This window comes from Jatropha curcas, unplaced genomic scaffold (genome assembly GCF_041381405.1).
Source record: "Jatropha curcas cultivar XTBG-Jc1 unplaced genomic scaffold, XTBG_Jcur_1.0 HiC_scaffold_441_pilon, whole genome shotgun sequence".
Lineage (NCBI taxonomy): Eukaryota > Viridiplantae > Streptophyta > Magnoliopsida > Malpighiales > Euphorbiaceae > Jatropha > Jatropha curcas.
The window spans coordinates 2,834-21,849 of record NW_028322475.1 but is presented as its reverse complement, the minus strand read 5'-3'; the positions used below and the strand labels follow the sequence as shown (position 1 = coordinate 21,849).

General features: G+C 36.8%; 1 long non-coding RNA gene across 1 annotated transcript; it reads right to left on the bottom strand.

The window, feature by feature from the left end:
* Positions 1-1,042: 1,042 nt before the first annotated feature.
* Positions 1,043-3,375, bottom strand: LOC149491842 (uncharacterized). Its single transcript, XR_016319259.1, has 3 exons — positions 2,908-3,375; positions 2,086-2,151; positions 1,043-1,180 (listed from the first exon to the last, which is right to left on the bottom strand). It is a non-coding gene; the product is annotated as an uncharacterized LOC149491842 (long non-coding RNA).
* Positions 3,376-19,016: the final 15,641 nt, after the last annotated feature.

The window sequence follows — 19,016 nt, the reverse complement described above, 5'->3', positions numbered from 1 at the left end:
CAATACACTTTGTCCCACCAAGCAGTAATTACTCATAAATAAAACTCACTTCATCTAATAATTCCACCAATATTATTCTTTATGAAAAATACTCATCACCAATTATTATACCAAATCGCACCAAATCCTTCAACATTCAGACCTTATAAAAATCATGTATATCCATTCCATCCAGAAAATATTTATCTCAATAAATATAAGAAATTCCACTAACCAACATCATGTAAATTTCATCAAATTCATATACTCATTCAATACTCTAATTAAATAGATTCTGATGTCCTCGAATCCGAATCATTTAGTTCTATTGTTAAATTATTAGCAACTCATTCGCAATTCCGCAAGCACACCTATACACACATTCATGCATTCTTAAATATGTATTCCACATTCAACACATATTAAATAAAAATAGCACACTTTCATCAACTAACTTCAACTTATTAATCCTATATAACTTATCTTCTTACATACTTCAATTATATATGAATATTATTTATTTCATAAAAGGGTTTTTGTTTAAACCATCCCCTTAGCATCAGTAACTAAATCACATCTCTAAAGAACAAGGATACAAAATTTACTTATTAAACAACTTGACTCTAATCTGGTTGCGAACAACGCTGAAGAGGAAAGCAAGGAAGACTATGTCAAGAAATGACAGGAATTACTCCGCAGTTACATCTAGACTTATGAACTTTTGCTCTGATACCACCTTTGTCACGACCCGTTTCCGTTGCCCGGACCGGCACTAGGGCCCAGGTAAGCTTAAGGCCCCCGAGGCCCGTAGTAAGCCTAAACTACTCTACTTAAACATGCCACACCATTTAACAGGAACAGTAAGCCCATACAGCTAGGATATAAATATAAATATTGCACAATCCGGCCCAATTTTAGATATCTTAATTAAAGATTAGTTTGGGCCTAATCATGATAAGTCATATTCATAATATGGTTATATTAATCCACCTGCATCTAATATATAACAAGTCGTTTACACAATAACGCATACGACAGAGCCCGATTGAAATACACGACCCTATAACTGCGGAGTTCAATAATATTCTGATAATAGAATAATTAGCACATCCAAATTTAAATAACAAAAATATAAAATTTACATTTATAACTCTGCGGAGAAGATTGCAGAGCTTCAGTCGAATCAGCTGCTTCCTAGTACCTGGGAGGTTTGGAGAAAAGGGGGGTGAGTTTTGCAACTCAGTGAATAATAATAAATAATACACACCACATACAGTCAAGCAAAATGCACCCTAGTATACTGAATGAACACACAACAGTCAATCATATGACATTACATCAGCACCCACAAACAATATCACCTTCAAATAATCACATCACGTGGAAATTAGTCAGTGGAGTCACCGAACCCCCGATGAGTCGTCCTCCCACATGGCTCATCCTCTCACATGTGCACCAGGGAGCCGATCCCCCATACTGGCCGACCGGTCTAATCCTCACTTGACCAGCCCTCTCATTGTTTTTACATTCTCTCTTTTCTTTTTTTTTTTTTTTTTTTTTTCATACCAACAGGAGGCAACCCGGTGGTCTCCATCCAATCTAGATCATCAAGCGCTCACAACAAGAGGCCACCCTGCGGGCTGCAATCAAATCTAGATTTTCAGGTGCGCAACAACAAGCGGCCATCCTGTGGTTTCAGAACAAACAGAATTATCAGGTGCACAAGGGGGCGCCGATCTCCCATTTACCCGGCTAACAGAAACAGAATTAGGATCCATATAACAGAATCAGAATATAACAGAAATCAGAATCAGGATCCGTATAACAGAAACAGTCTCACAAACCCATGGTGACCCACTTCATCCTAATTCCACACAAACAAGGCACAGTATATGCACAGCACAAGTAATCAAACAATTCTTTCAACGTATTACACCAATTTCATCCAAATGCACAATTATATATAAGTATAATTATAATGATCGTAACTTAATATATATGATAAAATACTTGTAATATATTGTAAATATGTAAATAAAAACATAATGTTTATGAATAAATGTTATGCATATGCAGTGTTGATATGCATTATTTATTATTACTCACAGTGATGGAGAGCGAAGTTCTAGCTTTGATTCTGTCCTGGAGGAGTACTAGATGGACCCGGGCGATCTAAGCAAAGTAAGAATGACACAAAAAGAAATAATTCTATCAGACAAAATATCTCCTTACCCTTCTAAGAATTTTATTTTATATTCTAAATTTTTCTACGTAATTTAATCTCGATATCTAATTTCTTATCTGTACTAAAATTTTATCTTTCTATCTAACTCTATTTTATTTGTTTTCGTTTGAATTATATTTTATTTCTTATTTTATTTTCTATTAAAATTTATTTTATTTTCTATCGAAATTTCGACAGCATCTCCCCTAAAAATTGGACTATCCACCTGTTAAAATATCAACAATATATCTAATATTTCCAAACCACACAGCCCATCCATCGGGCAATCAATCAATCAAATTTCCCATCCTCCATCAAACTCAACATCACCACACAATAACATTATGTTTAAACTATCTTAATTAAATCAACACTAAAATTTCAAAGCTATTAACTATCCACATTTACCAAATTAAATTAATTACAAAGTAATAAGTTTAATTTAATTAACTAACATTACTAACATTAACTTAACTAAACTTAACTAACTCATTAATTACAATTAATAAAAATTAATTTCATTAACTAACATTACTAAATTAATTAACTACAAATAATAAAATTAATTTAATTAACTAATATTACTAACATTAACTAGATTAACTAAAATTGTTAAAATTAAACTAACTAAAATAACTAACTTTAATTAACTATCATGAATAAAATTAAATCGATTAACTAAAATGTATTTAAATTAATTATACCCCAAATATAGTTGTTGTCGAATTGCTAGAATGGGAGTTGCCGGGTTGAAGGGCAGCAACTGCTTGTGGCCGGATCTAACTAGCAGTGGCGGAGAGAGGCGGAGAGAGGCGAAGAGAGGCGGCTGGCAGCGAGACTTGCAGCTGGAGCTGCTGCTGTGGGCGCGCCAGACCTGACAGAGGGCCTGACTGTGCGATCTGTGGCGCTGCGTGAGCTAGGACAAGGCGGAACGAGCGACAGAGCTGCTCCAGTGACGAGCGGCTGTGAGAACGGCAGTGGCGCTCGACTGGAGCTGCTGGAGCTGCTGGACAGTGGTGCGAATGCAGGTGCAGGGAAGAAGAAAGGGGAAAGAAAGAAAGAAAGAAAGAAAAGGAAAAGAAGAAGAAGAAGAAGAAGAAGAAGAAGAAGAAAGAAAAGGAAAAGAAGGTGGCGGAGATGGTGTCGCCGGAGATCGGGAAGCGCAGAAAAAAAAAAAATGGGGAAGGGGAGTGAGGTGCGCTAGAAATAGAAAGAAAAAAAAATTCTAGATGGTTTGGGTCGAACCGGTTCGATTCGGTTCGGTTCGGCCCAAATCTTCAGTTTCCAATTGGTTTACGGGTTTTTCAATCGATTTTTGGTTCGGTTTCCCACAGAGTTCACATTAAAATATTAAAATAAATTTTCAAGCTGTCGGTTTATTAAATTTAATTGGAAAATCTTTGAAAATAAAAATTCGAATTGTTTCAATTGCACTTAGGGAGACAATTTAAGTTGGTTTAATGGCTAGGTTTAAAAAGGATAAACGAGAAAAATTTTGGTTATAAGCGTCAAATTGGTTGCAAAGGTCATAATTTAACTTAGGTGGCCTAGGCTAAATATGGAGTTCAACAAAAAATGCCTAAATCATTTCTTTCTAAATGTGAGTGACAGCGTTTTTCGCAAGTGTACGAAATCGCAACAAGTAGTATAGAGTGAAAGAGTATCGTATTCACAGGGATTGTATATCAACTACCAAAATTTTGTTAACCTATTATTATTTAAACGACGATAAGAGAGAATTGTTATAAGAAAAGTGAATTCTAAAATAAAACAGAAGGAACTCAAGCAAGAATATTTGATGAAAAGATATCAAGGATTCAAAGTTACTAGGGATTTTGATTTCACTTAATTCTATTCAATTTATTCTATTAGTCTGTTAATCGATTTTAATTGTTCAAGTAGGAGAAACAGCCCTAAAATCACTAACAAGCTCTCCCGATGTATTGTTAGCTATTCTAATCTAGTCTAATTACCTATCTTCCAATAGTGCAATCAAACATAAATTAAATCATTAAGTTTTGTGATTGTTTTGTGAATTCATAACCTAACGTCATTAACTTATGAAACCCCCTTTGAGTCAAACCATATAGCTTCCGCATCAAGTTATTATTCTCAAGTAATTTATTACCTTTTTCATATCAAAAACCCTTCTCCCGATAGTGATTAATGAAATAATTCAATCCAAGGGAAAAAACTCTGCCTGGAAGTGTTTTCGTACCGCCCCGAGCGACCCGAAAAACGTCTCTTTTTATTTTGATGGAAAATGAGGAAAGTGATCTTACTTTGAACAGTGGTGACAAAACATTTTATTGGATACGATGCCGATAAATCGGTCTTATAAAAATTTTTGAGCCGCCATCCATTTTTTTGGCAATGGGACCGTTTCCAATAAAAATGACTCCATTTAAACCCAATTCTATTTAAGGTCAAATTATTAAAAGATTGGTCAGGCGCAACAATGCGATTCTAGGTAAGGGAATTGGGTGCGCCGGCCCGTTGGAAGCCGACGCCGGGAAAATCCGGCCTCTTTTAAACTACGATTTCTAGTTTACTTTTAGTTAGAAAAGCCAAATTATTTATTTATTTAAACCCAACCCGAATGAATCGAACCGAGTTCTTATATGGAAAATTAATTAATCGTCCCAATCAAATTCAATCATTGCATCCATAATCATCCAAGTCATCCAAACCAAAGTAATTAAATCAAATAAATAAAAGACTCGCTCTTGCCTTATGGTTCAAGGCGGGCTACAAATCGAACCTAAAAATACATTCTATTCGATTTAAAATTAAACCTATAAACCCAAAAACCCAAAAATCATGCATATTTATTATTTAACACTAAAAATCACATTTTTATTATTATTTTCTATTTAATTCTAAACATGCAAATTATTAATAAATCAACAAATTTAATTTCATTTTTAATTTAAGCAGAAATTGTAAAATTCATACAAATAAACACATAAAATCACATTTTAGTATTCTAAGCTTAATTAAACTGTGATCTGTTCATAATTGGGCATTTTTTTAGATTTATTGAAGAAATTAACTCTAGAAGCTTAGAACAGTTGTGTCACACAGCTAACAGTTGCGTCACCCAGCTGTTCCCGCAGCTGTTCTTGTATGAACAGTTGCGTGACGCAGCTGTTCTTGTCCAAGCTCGTTTTCAAACGCTTTATTTAGATCATTTTTTATTTAAATGTGATTTAAGGACATATAAAATAGCCAAATATGAACAAAATACAATTTAAAGAAGCTTGAATTACTAAAACCATAAAAAGTATGTAAAAAATACAAAAAATGTTAAAGAAATTACCTAATCCTCAGATTGAGGATTGTGAATGGATCAAATGTCTTAACAAGTGATAGTTAAGATCTCCCAGAAGCTTTGTTTCCAAGGATTCAAATTCGTTTTTTTTTTTTTTTTGTCTTTTGATTTTTTCTCTCTTTTTATGATTTAATTCACCTAAAATTGATATCTAATGGTTATTTTCCTTCAAACGAACTCAAAAGAGCTTCTGCAGGAAAATGTGACCGCCCAATATGTTTTTAGGGTTTTTCAAAAATCATCCAAAGTTGTCTCAAATGTGAGAAAAAGATCTATTTATAGAAGTATATCACAGAGCATAGCTGCGTGACGCAGCCATAGCTGCATGATGCAGCTTACTTGCGGTACCAGAGTTATATGTTGTTTAATACAAAAATGTCATGTAGTCTAACATAACTGCGTGGCGTAGCTATAGCTGCGTGACGCAGCTATGACCCAGTCAAAGACTTAACATCCCTTTTTTTTTTAATTTAAATCATTGGATTAAAAGACTTCTAGATAGCATTAACCTTTCATTCCACATCCTCGTATCATCATTGGATCAGGCGGGGGCATAAAGACACGCGTCAATAGTTTGCCCCCCACTTTATCATTAATTGTGTAAACGATTAATGTTAAGGTGGTCTACTGACATGCCTTCAATCTTGGGTTGAATGAAGGTCTTGATCATCTCCAAAGCTCGGTCTGATTGGCTTTGAAGTCACCCCCGAAGCTCGATTTGATTGGCTCGAAGGATTTTGTTGTGTCGCCTTGAAGGCTCCAGTCGGACTACATCAGCGTTTTGGGCGTCAGCGATCATCTGGTCACGTCCAAGGTTCTTTTGAAAATGGCAATTTCTGTATACAAACAGATCTCGCCTTGATAGGTCTAAAGAGCAATTTCTGTATACAAACAGATCTCGCTTTGTGGATCCAAAGAGCAATCTCTGTATACAAACAGATCTCGCTTGGTGTGACCAAAGAGAAATTTCTGTATACAAACAGATCTCACTTTGTGGGTCCAAAGAGCAATCTCTGTATACAAACAGATCTCGCTTAGTGGGACTAAATAGCAATTTTTGTATACAAACAGATCTCACTTTATGGGTCCAAAGAGCAATCTCTGTATACAAATAGATCTCGCTTAGTGGGACCAAATAGCAATTTCTGTATACAAACAGATTTCGCTTTGTGGGTCCAAAGAGCAATTTCTGTATACAAATAGATTTTGCCTTGTCCAAAGCTCGGTTTAATCGGCTTTGTTGTTCACCTCCTCAGCTCAGTTTAATCGGCTTTAGAGGATTTGAAAAGAGCAATTTCTGTGTACAAACAGATCTCGCTTAGTGGGACCAAATAGCAATTTCTGTATACAAACAAATTTCGCTTTGTGGGTCCAAAGAGCAATTTCTGTATACAAACAGATTTTGCCTTGTCCAAAGCTCGGTTTAATTGGCTTTGTTGTTCACCTCCTCAGCTCAGTTTAATCGGCTTTAGAGGATTTGAAAAGAGTAATTTCTGTGTACAAACAGATCTCGCTTGGTGGGACTAAATAGCAATTTCTATATACAAACAGATCTCACTTTGTGGGTCCAAATAGCAATTTTTGTATACAAACAGATCTCACTTTATGGGTCCAAAGAGCAATTTCTGTATACAAATAGATTTTGCCTTGTCCAAAGCTCGGTTTAATCGGCTTTGTTGTTCACCTCCTCAGCTCAGTTTAATCGACTTTAGAGCATTTGAAAAGAGCAATTTCTGTATACAAACAGATTTCGCTTTGTGGGTCCAAAGAGCAATTTCTGTATACAAACAGATTTCGCTTTGTTAAATGTTGGAGCGCCAACGGCTTTGAGAAACCATCACCGGTTGACCTGAAAACATTTTCAAAAGAAAAGAGCAATTTCTGTGTACAAACAGATCTTGCCTTTGTTAGATGTTGGAGCATCACATGCCCCCATGCATTAATAACCATAAACTTTGAAATTTGAAATTTTTGCATCAGGGCAAAAGATTTTATTTTTGCCCTCAGTCCGGAATCCATCCCGAGACCAAAAATATTATCTTTTAAGCAAACCTTGAAAATCTCTTTTTTTTTTTTTTATCCATTGCAGAAAAAATTTTGAAATTTTGGCAAAGCAAAAATTTTTGTTAAATTTTTCTAGTCCCAAATTGCTAAATTTTTCAGGTATACTTTTCCTGATGCGGAGTTGAAAGAAAAACTTACCTAAGGATAATTTGGTGGATGTGATGGCTTAGCTGCTGCTTTTCTCTTTATTCAATTTCCTATATTTTGGAGGGCCATGAGCTCCTAATCATTGTATCCTCCCCTTTTTTTTTTTCAATGAATAATTCCAGCAGTTCCCTCTTTATTGATTCCTGTTCGCTGCACTTAAAGACACCAAAAGACAACAACAAATCTTTTCTTTCGAAATTATTTATTAGATTAGCACTTGGGCGTCCTGCCCTTGGATTAAGAAATGAAAGCTCATAAAAGTGGATTTTTTTTTTAACTAAGGACGGAAACTTACATTATTGACAAACAATGGGGTGATCATTTTATCACCTGCAATATTCAGACAGATAAAATATGCAACTCCCTCATGTATGCATGAACCTATTTTAAGTGCTAGGGACTTTATTCATGTTTTTTTCTTATCGATCCTTCCAAGGAAATCACCGAGAAAATAACATTTGACCTCCTGATTGTCGTCTAAAAGAATCCAACATTCGGGCAGGACCAACAGTGAAATATCTTCAAAACGAATGAGCGAATGCTGACCAAATAGGCAGAGAAGAAGGTCTTGTAGTCAACAATCATACCCTAGAAACAAAAGGGAAGAAAAATTTGAAAATCAAGCTCTTTGATGATCTTACTTCTTTCAACATCATACAGAAGTAAAGAGAAACTACTTTAATACAATAGTCGTTTATTCTAACTACTCATTCGCCTATTCTCCTTCTAGTCAGGTTGATGGCATTGAGCAACCAGTCGCAAGTATGTCATAAATGCATGGCATAGATTTCGCATTTAAACTAAGCACCATGCGTTAATCTCAAAATTTTTCTCTTTTTTTTACTTTTTCTTTTTTTTTTATAAACTCTAACTTTTGCCTAGGTCGCCCTTTACGGGTTTTCAACCTAGCGAGCTCATTTCTTACCTAGGTCTCCCTTTCGGGTTTTCAACCTAGCCCTTTTTCCTCTTTTTATTATTATTATTATTTTTTTTATGATCGAAATCATCATCTCAGACATAGAACCTTTTCATCTGGTCTTGATTAATGATCCGATTAAAAGGCTTTCCTTCCATAGTAACCAACTCAGCGATACCCTTGGCCAACAGCTTCTGGATTCTGAATGGTCCATGTCAGTTGGGCCTGAATTTCCCTTCAGGAGGACGTCTGCTTGGAAGTGAAAACCATTGTCTGTAACTATGTGATGAGGAGCACCATAGCGACAGAAAATTTTCCGCTCGATAAATCTAGTCACCTGTTTGGCAGTCAATGAATAAAACAGACTTTTGAAAAACTAACTTTCGGCTTTTTCTTTTTATTTTTTCTTTTTTTTTTGAAGTATCATTTTATATTTTTTTTCTTTGTTTCATCATCATTTTTTCTTTTTTTTTTCCTTTTTTTTTGTCCGTAATGGAATAACATCCCATTCTTGCAGATAACATCCCATTCTTGCAGCACTTATCGATCAAAACATCCATATGTGGAAGAGGGAAGTCATCTTTGGGCGAGGATTTGTTTAAATCTCTGTAGTCGACACAGACTCTTAGTCTCCCATCCTTCTTGAGCACAAGGATTACGTTTGCTAACCACTCAGGGTAATGCACTACCTCCAAGAAACCTGCATCTAGCTACTTTTGAACCTCAGCCTTTATCTTTTCTTACCACTCTGGTCTGACCCATCTTCTTTTCTGCTTTACTGGTTTGATATTCAGATCGGTAGGGATGAAATGCTCTGCAATTGACTTGTCAATCCTTGGCATATCAGCATAACTCCAAGCAAAGACTTTTGAGTTCCTCTTGAGACATTCTTGGAGGTCCTTTCAGAGCTCAAGCTTAAAGTCTGATCCGATTTCGATTATTTTTGGATCTTCGGCGGTGCTTAGGTTAAATGCGAAATGATGCAATGCATTTATGTCAAATATGCATGTGGTATAATCAATGCCATAAACACAACAATCAAGAAAACGAGAAAACAAGTAATCAAAATTCACTTATATTGATTAAAATGGTAAAGGAAATTCATCCAGATCGTTCCCAAAGCAACATTCAGAAAAATGAAAAACAGGATTAAGAGCTTGTTCAATACATCCATCACAATTATCTTTAATGGTTTGTATTATTTCATCGGCACCAGGAGCATCCTCGGTCTTTGGGGTAGCTTTTTCTTTCATCTCCTTGCGCTTTGACATCTCCATCATCTTCCTCTCGGCTTCCTCTGCCACAGTCATCCCGAATGTTGGACATAGCACAGATTCTCTCTTCCAAATCCGCCTTTGCCAATATCAGGTCTTCCGGCAAACTGCTTCCAATTGCATTAATTGATCCACCTGTTGGAGACTCATGAGGTGGATAGTTATATTGGTACCGCGGCAGAAGATTATTCCATGTGCTCGGCTTATTACGCTCAGAGGGCTTAGTGATCTTCCCACTATCTATCAAATCTTGTATATCATGTTTGAGTCTGAAGCAATTATCAGTAGAATGACCTTTGCACTGATGGTATTCACAGTCTTGATCAACAAACTTGCCTTGAATAGGTTTAGATGGATTAATTGGTAACTTTGACAATACACCATTCCTGATGCAAGATCTCATAACTATGCTTAATGGTCTACCCAAATCTGTGACTTCCCTTCTCCTCTTCTCATTAACAGCTCCAACTGTATTGCTACTCTCCGACTGGTTCGTAGTAACATTTCTATTCTGATCATTGTAGGAAGACCGGTAATTAACAAACCCCCGATTTTTCTTTTTCTCTTCGTTGTACAATTCTTCAATGTTTAACCCAGCCCTCTGTACCAGAGAAAAGTCGGTGAGAGGTTGAGCCAACATCCTCTCCTTAAAGTAAGGTAATGAGCTTCGGCTGAAAATCCGGATTAACTCTTGATCCTTTGGCCTCCTTTGGACCATAAATAGCTTTGTTCTCCATCTTCTGTAATAATCGGAGAAGCTTTCATCCTTTCCTTGCTTTAGGCTCTCCAAATCATGGAGACTAAACTCATCGCTTTCATCTGTTTTAAAGTGTTTGAGAAAAGCGGTCTGAAGCTTGACCCAATCTCTCTGTATCTCTTCATCCAAGCCGTCATACCATTTCCTATAGTTTTTGTGCAACGTCTGAGGAAATGCCTGTAACACATCCTCTTCATCATACCGGTTCATCTGGGCAACACGAATGAACTCAGACAAATGGGACCTCGGGTCATTGTCTCCTTCAAATAAGGTATGTTTGAAGGTCTTGGAAGAAGTAGAGCTTGTGGGCTTCAGGACATATTCGGCCACATGGAAATTGGTGACTGGATCCTTTTCTTTCAAAACGGACATCTTCTCCACCTTATCCTTCAATTCTGGTAGCTGCTTAATCAGATCATTCTCAACCGGACTAACATTATCAGCTGATGCTTGGTTACCCAAAGCGGGTTCTGGAGTTTCCTTTCCTCAACTACAGGTTGATTATTTGAAGAAGGAGGAACCGGATTCTGTGCCCTCTCTTGAGCCAAAGCCGTGGCTATTATATCAGATATAGCCCTTAACTGGGCCGGAGAAAAACTAGTCTCATTCACACTATTGTCAGCCATCTCAACTACAACCGGATCTAAATTAGAAACTGAATCAGACGAACTTGAACTGACCACAGAACTAACCAGAGCACGCTTGGGGATTGGGGACACTCTGAACAGACATTGACCAAGCTGTCGGCGCCAAACTCTCGAAGTGATTTCCCGGGATGGATCAATTTTGGCTGATAGATAAAAGGACCTGAGTTAAAGGGGGTTCTGCATGTATGCATGAAGAATAGAGGCACATAGGATGAGGAATGCAAGTCTAATATGCTAATAATCGGTATGGAAATAAGATCTCGTTTTTGACGACTGGACCTAAAATTCGGTATGAATAACATAGCAATAATTTACTTCATACTCAACATTTCTAGCATTATCTGTCATTGACCGTTCCTTTTGGATTTTACAGTCGGCTATTTTCTCTCGAGTCCCTAATTTTTGCCTTGGAATGAAAGGATTTCCAAGCGGGATATTTCTTATTTTTTTGTTTTTGTGTCTTTACTTTTTGCCTTGGAACAGATGGTCCCAAGCAGGATCTTGTTTTGATTAGCTACAATTTTTTGTAATCTCACGCTTATTTTCAGATAATGCGAGAAATGTGAAAATACAAAGGAATCGTAACCCCCTTATAACTCCCTTTACTTTTGGGTATTAATTCACCATAAACGATTGTATTATGTTATTCAAGACGAATTAGAGGTCCACTCTCAAAATCAAGATCAAACGTCCATACGAAAATTAGCCCTTATTAATGCATGGCTGAAACGAAAAGTATCACGTGATGCATGAATGTCACAGTATATGGACAGTTTATAACACGCAGGGAATGGGAGTTGGGAAATGCATGCCTTCCAACCTTATCTCTCCCACACACGAGTTCTGTTGGTAGAAATTCCGACATCTGTTTCCTAGGATTTGGTCTAATCTCGACAACCAGCAGGGGGTTTTGAGATTGGCGAAACAAACTCTCGGAGTGAATGCGACAAAACAACAGCAAACAGACTCAGGTTTTCCTTATGGGGAAGTGGCTAAGGCTTTCAACTACATGCATGGGCTTCGGTCCATTGGGCTTACAAAGTCCGAGTTCCGCAAACAGGATTCGGGCTTTCACGTGGGCCAACTCCTTTTGACGCACCTTTAAAGGTACTAGGCTTGCGGTTGGTAGAATTGCTAATTCTCGGGTGGATGTGCCCAAAATGCAAGGTTTAGGCTGGATCCACCTTTAAAGTTAACAATGATACCGAGGGATAATTTGGGTAGAAAGTGGTGAGAAGAGAGAAATACAGTATGAATGCAAGAACTTAGAAAAAAAAAATAAAGGAAAGCAAATAAACAAACAAGGATGATTAAAGAATTTTCCGACGGCTTTCTAACCAATTTTATTTCCGCTTGTAGAAAATGTAGGTTTAGAGTTAATTCCTAATTGCAACCGAATAGTTATTAAAAATAACCGGGGATTAGTGGATGCGTTGCCCAGCGGAGTCGCCAATCTGTTTTCGTACCGCCCCCGAGCGACCCGAAAAACGACTCTTTTATTTTGATGGAAAATGTGGAAAGTGATCTTACTTTGAACAGTGGTGACAAAACATTTTACTGGATACGATGCCGATAAATCGGTCTTATAAACATTTTTGAGTCGCCACCCATTTTTCGGCAATGGGACCGTTTCCAATAAAAATGACTCCATTTAAACCCAATTCTATTTAAGGCCAAATTATTAAAAAGACTGGTCAGGCGCAACAATGCGATTCTGGGTAAGGGAATTGGGTATGCCAGCCCGTTGGAAGCCGACGCCCGGAAAATCCGGCCTCTTTTAACCTACGATTTTTAATTTACTTTTAGTTAGAAAAGCCCAATTATTTATTTATTTAAATCCAACCCGAATGAATCGAACTGAGTTCTTATATGGAAAATTAATTAATCGTCCCAATCAAATTCAATCATTGCATCCATAATCATCCAAGTCATCCAAACCAAAGTATTTAAATCAAATAAATAAAAGACCCGCTCTTGCCTTATGGTTCAAGGCGGGCTACAAACCGAACCTAAAAATACATTCCACCTCAATTAAAATTAAACCTATAAATCCAAAAACCCAAAAATCATGCATATTTATTATTTAACACTAAAAATCACATTTTTATTATTATTTTCTATTTAATTCTAAACATGCAAATTATTAATAAATCAACAAATTTAATTTCATTTTTAATTTAAGCAGAAATTGTAAAATTCATACAAATGAACACATAAAATCACATTTTGGTATTCTAAGCTTAATTAAACTGTGATCTGTTCATAATTGGGCATTTTTTTAGATTTATTGAAGAAATTAACTCTGGAAGCTTAGAACAGTTGTGTCACACGGCTAACAGTTGCATCACCCAGCTGTTCCTGGATGAACAGTTGCGTGACGCAGCTGTTCCTGATCAACAGTTGCGTGACGCAACTGTTCTTGGATAAACAGTTGCGTGACGCAGCTGGTCTTGTATGAACAGTTGCGTGACGCAGCTGTTCTAGCCCAAGCTCGTTTTCAAATGCTTTATTTAGATCATTTTTTATTTAAATGTGATTTAAGGACTTATAAAATGGCCAAATATGAACAGAATACAATTTAAAGAAGCTTGAATTACTAAAACCACAAAAAGTATTTAAAAAATATAAAAAATGTTAAAGAAATTACCTAATCCTCAGATTGAGGATTGTGAATGGATCAAATGTCTTAACAAGTGATAGTTAAGATCTCCCAGAAGCTTTGTTTCCAAGGATTCAAATTCGTTTTTTTTTTTTTTTGTCTTTTGATTTTTTCTCTCTTTTTATGATTTAATTCACCTAAAATTGATATCTAATGGTTATTTTCCTTCAAACGAACTCAAAAGAGCTTCTGCAGGAAAATGTGGCCGCCCAATATGTTTTTAGGGTTTTTCAAAAATCGTCCAAAGTTGTCTCAAATGTGAGAAAAAGATCTATTTATAGAAGTAGGTCACAGAGCATAGCTGCTATGACCCAGTCAAAGACTTAACATCCCTTTTTTTTTTTTAATTTAAATCCTTGGATTAAAAGACTTCTAGATAGCATTAACCTTTCATTCCACATCCTCGTATCATCATTGGATCAGGCGGGGGCGTAAAGACACGCGTCAACAGGAAGCTTTAAGCTCAATAATAAATTATAACAAGAACAATGAAAAGCAAATCTAATATTATAAGAATCGAATTAAGTTACATCAAATCCCTACTATAAGAGTTTAGCTAGACATAGTAATTAAATAAAACTCGGTAATACTTGAATCAATCTTCATAATCAGTAATTAACAAATTAAAAGAAAAACAAGATTAAGAGTTTAGAGATAAAACTAGGTAACAGCTTAAGTGGATGGCTTCTTTGAATCTTGGCACGAATCTTGGATGCTTGAAACCTTTGAGAGAGAGAGAACTATGTAGAAAACTACTCAATTTCGAGATCTCTCACAATGAATAGCTCCTCTCTTTATATAGACTTCCTTCAGTGGAATCTGACTCTATTTAGGAAACATAATCCTCTTTATATACAAAATCTTCTTTAGGAGATCATGACTGTTTAGGCTTTGGATTTCTTCTAGTTAGGACTCTTTTTTCTCTTCCCAAATAGATTTAGATCTTGTTTAGCACGTTTAGGAAAATATCTGAGGCGGGCCTATGTGAGAAAAAGATTTGCTTGCGTTTTTAGCTCGAGTCAGCTCTGCCTTTACAGCACGGGCATGCCATATAGCACGGCTCGGGCGTGCTCGAATCTGGAACTCTGGATAGTTGAGAACAGGTCGTGCAATGCAACATGCTCAGATGAGTCTTTGTTGCACGGGCGTGCACCTTAGCACGGGTAAGGCGTGCTTGTCTCTATCCTTCCAAGAAGGATTTCATCATGGGCGTGCTAGGCAAGCACGCCCTAAGTTTCTTTTGGGCACAGGCGTGCCATGTAGCACGGGCTAGCCGTGCTCGCTCCTGACTTTCCACTTGATTTTCCTTAGTATTTAGCACGGGCATGCTAAAGTGCACGGTCTGGGCGTGCTTGAGCCTGAGTATTTTACTTTGTAATGCTCTTTTCTGTGCCAAAACCCTGCAAATTCTTTCAGATCAAGTGGATTATAATTCGAGGAAGCTTTGAACAAATTATACATAAAATGAAGTAAAAATATATTAAAGTGACAAAATTTAATAAAAAATTCGAAATAAAGCTATACTAAAAACACTATAAAAATGATACGTATCAAAATTCCCCAAACTTAAACCATTGCTTGTCCTCAAGCAACAAAACTAAAAGTAAGAGAATAAAATAATCCGAAAAAAAAAACTAGCTTGCTATAGTTGGTGATAATTATTCATAAACTCAAAAAGATATCACAATTGTTAATATGTGAATAAATCAATTGTTTTCCATGCTAATTATATTTTAAGCGAAAATTCAAAATTTTTGATAAAACACATTCCTTAATTTAAACATAAGTTAAAAGGATTTTCAACACTAATAAATATTCAACTTACGATAGATAGGATATGAACAATCTAAAAGAATTATTCAACCTTTAAAAATAAGATAATTGATAGTATAAATTCAACATTAGATTAGTTGTCCCTTCTCCACAATTGAAATGCATACGATTTAGAAGATCAAAAAGGTCTTTATTTTAGGTTGTAATGGGGTTTTTGGGGTATAATTTTAGCTAATCAAAGAAAGGGGATAAAAGATAGATAAAGAGTGCAAAAGAATGTATAATATCCAGATTTCCATTCTATCAAAACTATTTGTTTCAAGGGAGTTTCTGTCTTGAAATTCTTTACTAGCTTGTGACATAGAGATATTTTGGCAAGGTCTTTCTGTAATATTTTTGCTAATTTCTTCCTTGCACTTAATTTCCCCAAACTTGAATTCTTTGATTGATTTCTTTTTCTATGAGGTGTCTCTCTTTTGATTTTTCTTACTTGGTACATTTGCTAGTGTTAATGTTATTTTCTCCCTTTTGTCGCTATGTTTTAATAAAAAGTCAAATCCTTTAATTATACATTATTGCACTCAGGGTAAGAATTGAAATTGGTTTAATGGCTAGGTTTAATAAGGGTGAACAAGAAAATTTTATAGGCTTCAAAATTGGTTGCAAAAGTCATATTTTTAACTTAGGTGGTCTAGGCTAAATATGAAGTTCAACAAAGAATGCTTAAATCATCTCTTCTTAAATGTAAGCATTTAAAATTTTGCCTCAAAGGGAATTCTAATTTGTTCTAGGAATGCCAGGGTTAAATAACTTCAGATTGAAACATGCCTATATATCATAAATTTCATAAAAATTAGTGTTTATAATCTTAGAAACAAACTGTTAAATTAAGTCAAAATTTTCAAATTTAGAGCTTAAGTATACTAGAATAAAAAAATTAACTAAATTCATCACATATTACTAAATCGTGACAACCTTCAAGCCTGCTTATAATCATTCCAACCATGTTAAGCAAAAATAAAATTTTAGCTAAAATTTCCTTCACCCAATTTAATCAAACACATTGTCCTCAATGTGTACAAAATAAACTGATTTCCCCAAACTTTTCATTAAAATAAGAAAAGAAATAAGTAAGTGGGGTAAACATTACCAAAATTGTATTGAAAAATACAATAGAGCTTGGCGTCGGGATAAGTCATAGCTAAAAGACCAAATAAACATTAAGAGAAAAGCTACTAAAGATATAATAGTTAAATTAAAAGCAAAAGAAAAATAAAAATTTAGCACAAAACAATCAATGTATGAGATCAAAATCAAAATATAAAACAAATGAAGAGTCAAAATCCATCAAGGCTCCGGTGGTGGGGGATGGATGTGGTTGTAAAAGCTGGATAACGGTCTGGAGTTGGCCCTGCAGTGTATCCATACGAGAGTTGAGGCTCCCGTGCATAATCTCGATGTATTGAAATCGGTCTGTAATCATAGATTCCATCGCGGTAAGGCGTGTGTTAAATATGTCCATTCGAGACATCATCCTTGCAAGGACTTCGTCGTTGGACATGCTTGACGCTCCTTGGAAGGATGGACCAGCATCGAAAGTACCTGCACCAAAAGAAGAACCAAAAGGAGGCGGATTATCCTCCTCCATGTCAGCACCACCTGCGGCCTCGGCTTCCTCATCATCCGAACTGTCCTCCCGAGCACCTACTACCCGATAAGCATCTCTGACCTTTTCAATCAATTTCATGTGAATCATGACATCCAAATCTAATCTGGTACCGCGCCCTCCTCCTACACTATCATAGATTGGTCTAGTCGAGTTCCAGACTTGTAAATATGTAGCAATTCGGGTCACAAAGCACCCCATCATGATAGCCCCTTTATCCACTCTGGCCACCCTCGCCCATCTTTGGTAGAGCGAATACCCAACATTCAGCAAAACTCCTTTTTCAATCGCCCACAAAAAATATAATTCATTCAAGCTTAAGACTCCATCACTCTCACTCCTTCCAAAATAATATTAGACAAGAGTTTGTGTATGTATCTCAGGGCAGGATTCTTTAGTTTGGATGCTTTTGAATACCTCGGGTTATAATTAATTTCATCAGTCAAATCTTGCCATGTACTACGGTTATGAAAATCCTTAGCTATTTGGATTTGAGCGTTTTTAGTGGGAAATCCAAAAATATGGCTAACTTCATTCACTGATAATTCAAAATTTCGACCAAGTAGCCTAAAGCGAATTTTGCTCGGGGGAGAGGTAGGCAAAAATCGAATAAAAGACAAATAAGAACTTAAAAACTCTAAAGTTAAAGGCGCATAAACCAGATCCTTCATCTCAAGAAACTGTCCCCATCTTATACGTCTAAGTGGTTCTATCACAGCATCTCGAAGACCCACTTGCGCTAAGGCATTTTCATCAATGAATCTATTGGGTAAAATAGAGCGAAGGGATAGTTTATTGTACCTTTCTTGTTGCTCGGGTGAAGCGATGTCAAATGGAGGAGGAGCAGTTGTTGAAGGAGGTGGGCCTGGTGGAGGAGCAGTGGAGGATCGAGCGATTGGCCGTTTTCTAGCTGCAACCGACGAAGCGGGTCTGCTACGCTTGTATCGAGGAGGCATGGTGAACGAGAATGGTGTGAAAATTTGGTGTGTGTGTGTTTGATTTGAGAGAAAAGGGAGAAGAAGAGAGAAAATTGGGAGAAGAGAGGTTGACGGCTAGGCGTGCAAGAGAGAAGTAAGGGGTGGTTAGGGCGTGCACTTTAAATGGAGGCGCCATTTAATGCGCACATCTGGTCGTGGCACAGGCGTGCTCCTTGGCATGGCCAGACTGTGTGCACTAGTCTTGTTTGGAGGCGGTTCGAGCACGGGCGTGCTCGCTTCTGTCCTGCAAAAGAAAAAGTGAGGCGTACCTGGCACGGGCGTGCTATTGGACACGCCTGGGGCGTGCTTTCCTCTGACTTGCAAGGTAGAACTTTCCTCTCAGATAGCACGGGCGTGCTATCGGATACGCCTGGGGCATGCTTATCCCTAACTCTCCAGTGGTTTCTCCTTTCTTAACGCACTGCCGTGCTGATGGACGCGCCTTGGGCGTGCTTTCCTCTGCCTCTCAAGCAAAATTTGTCTTCTAAGGTACACGGGCATGTCCTGGGTCATGGTCTGGGCATTCTGAGTTGTCATATTATGGCACGTGCGTGCTTATTAGCACGGCCTGGGCGTGCTGACCTGTAGATTTTAACTTGAAC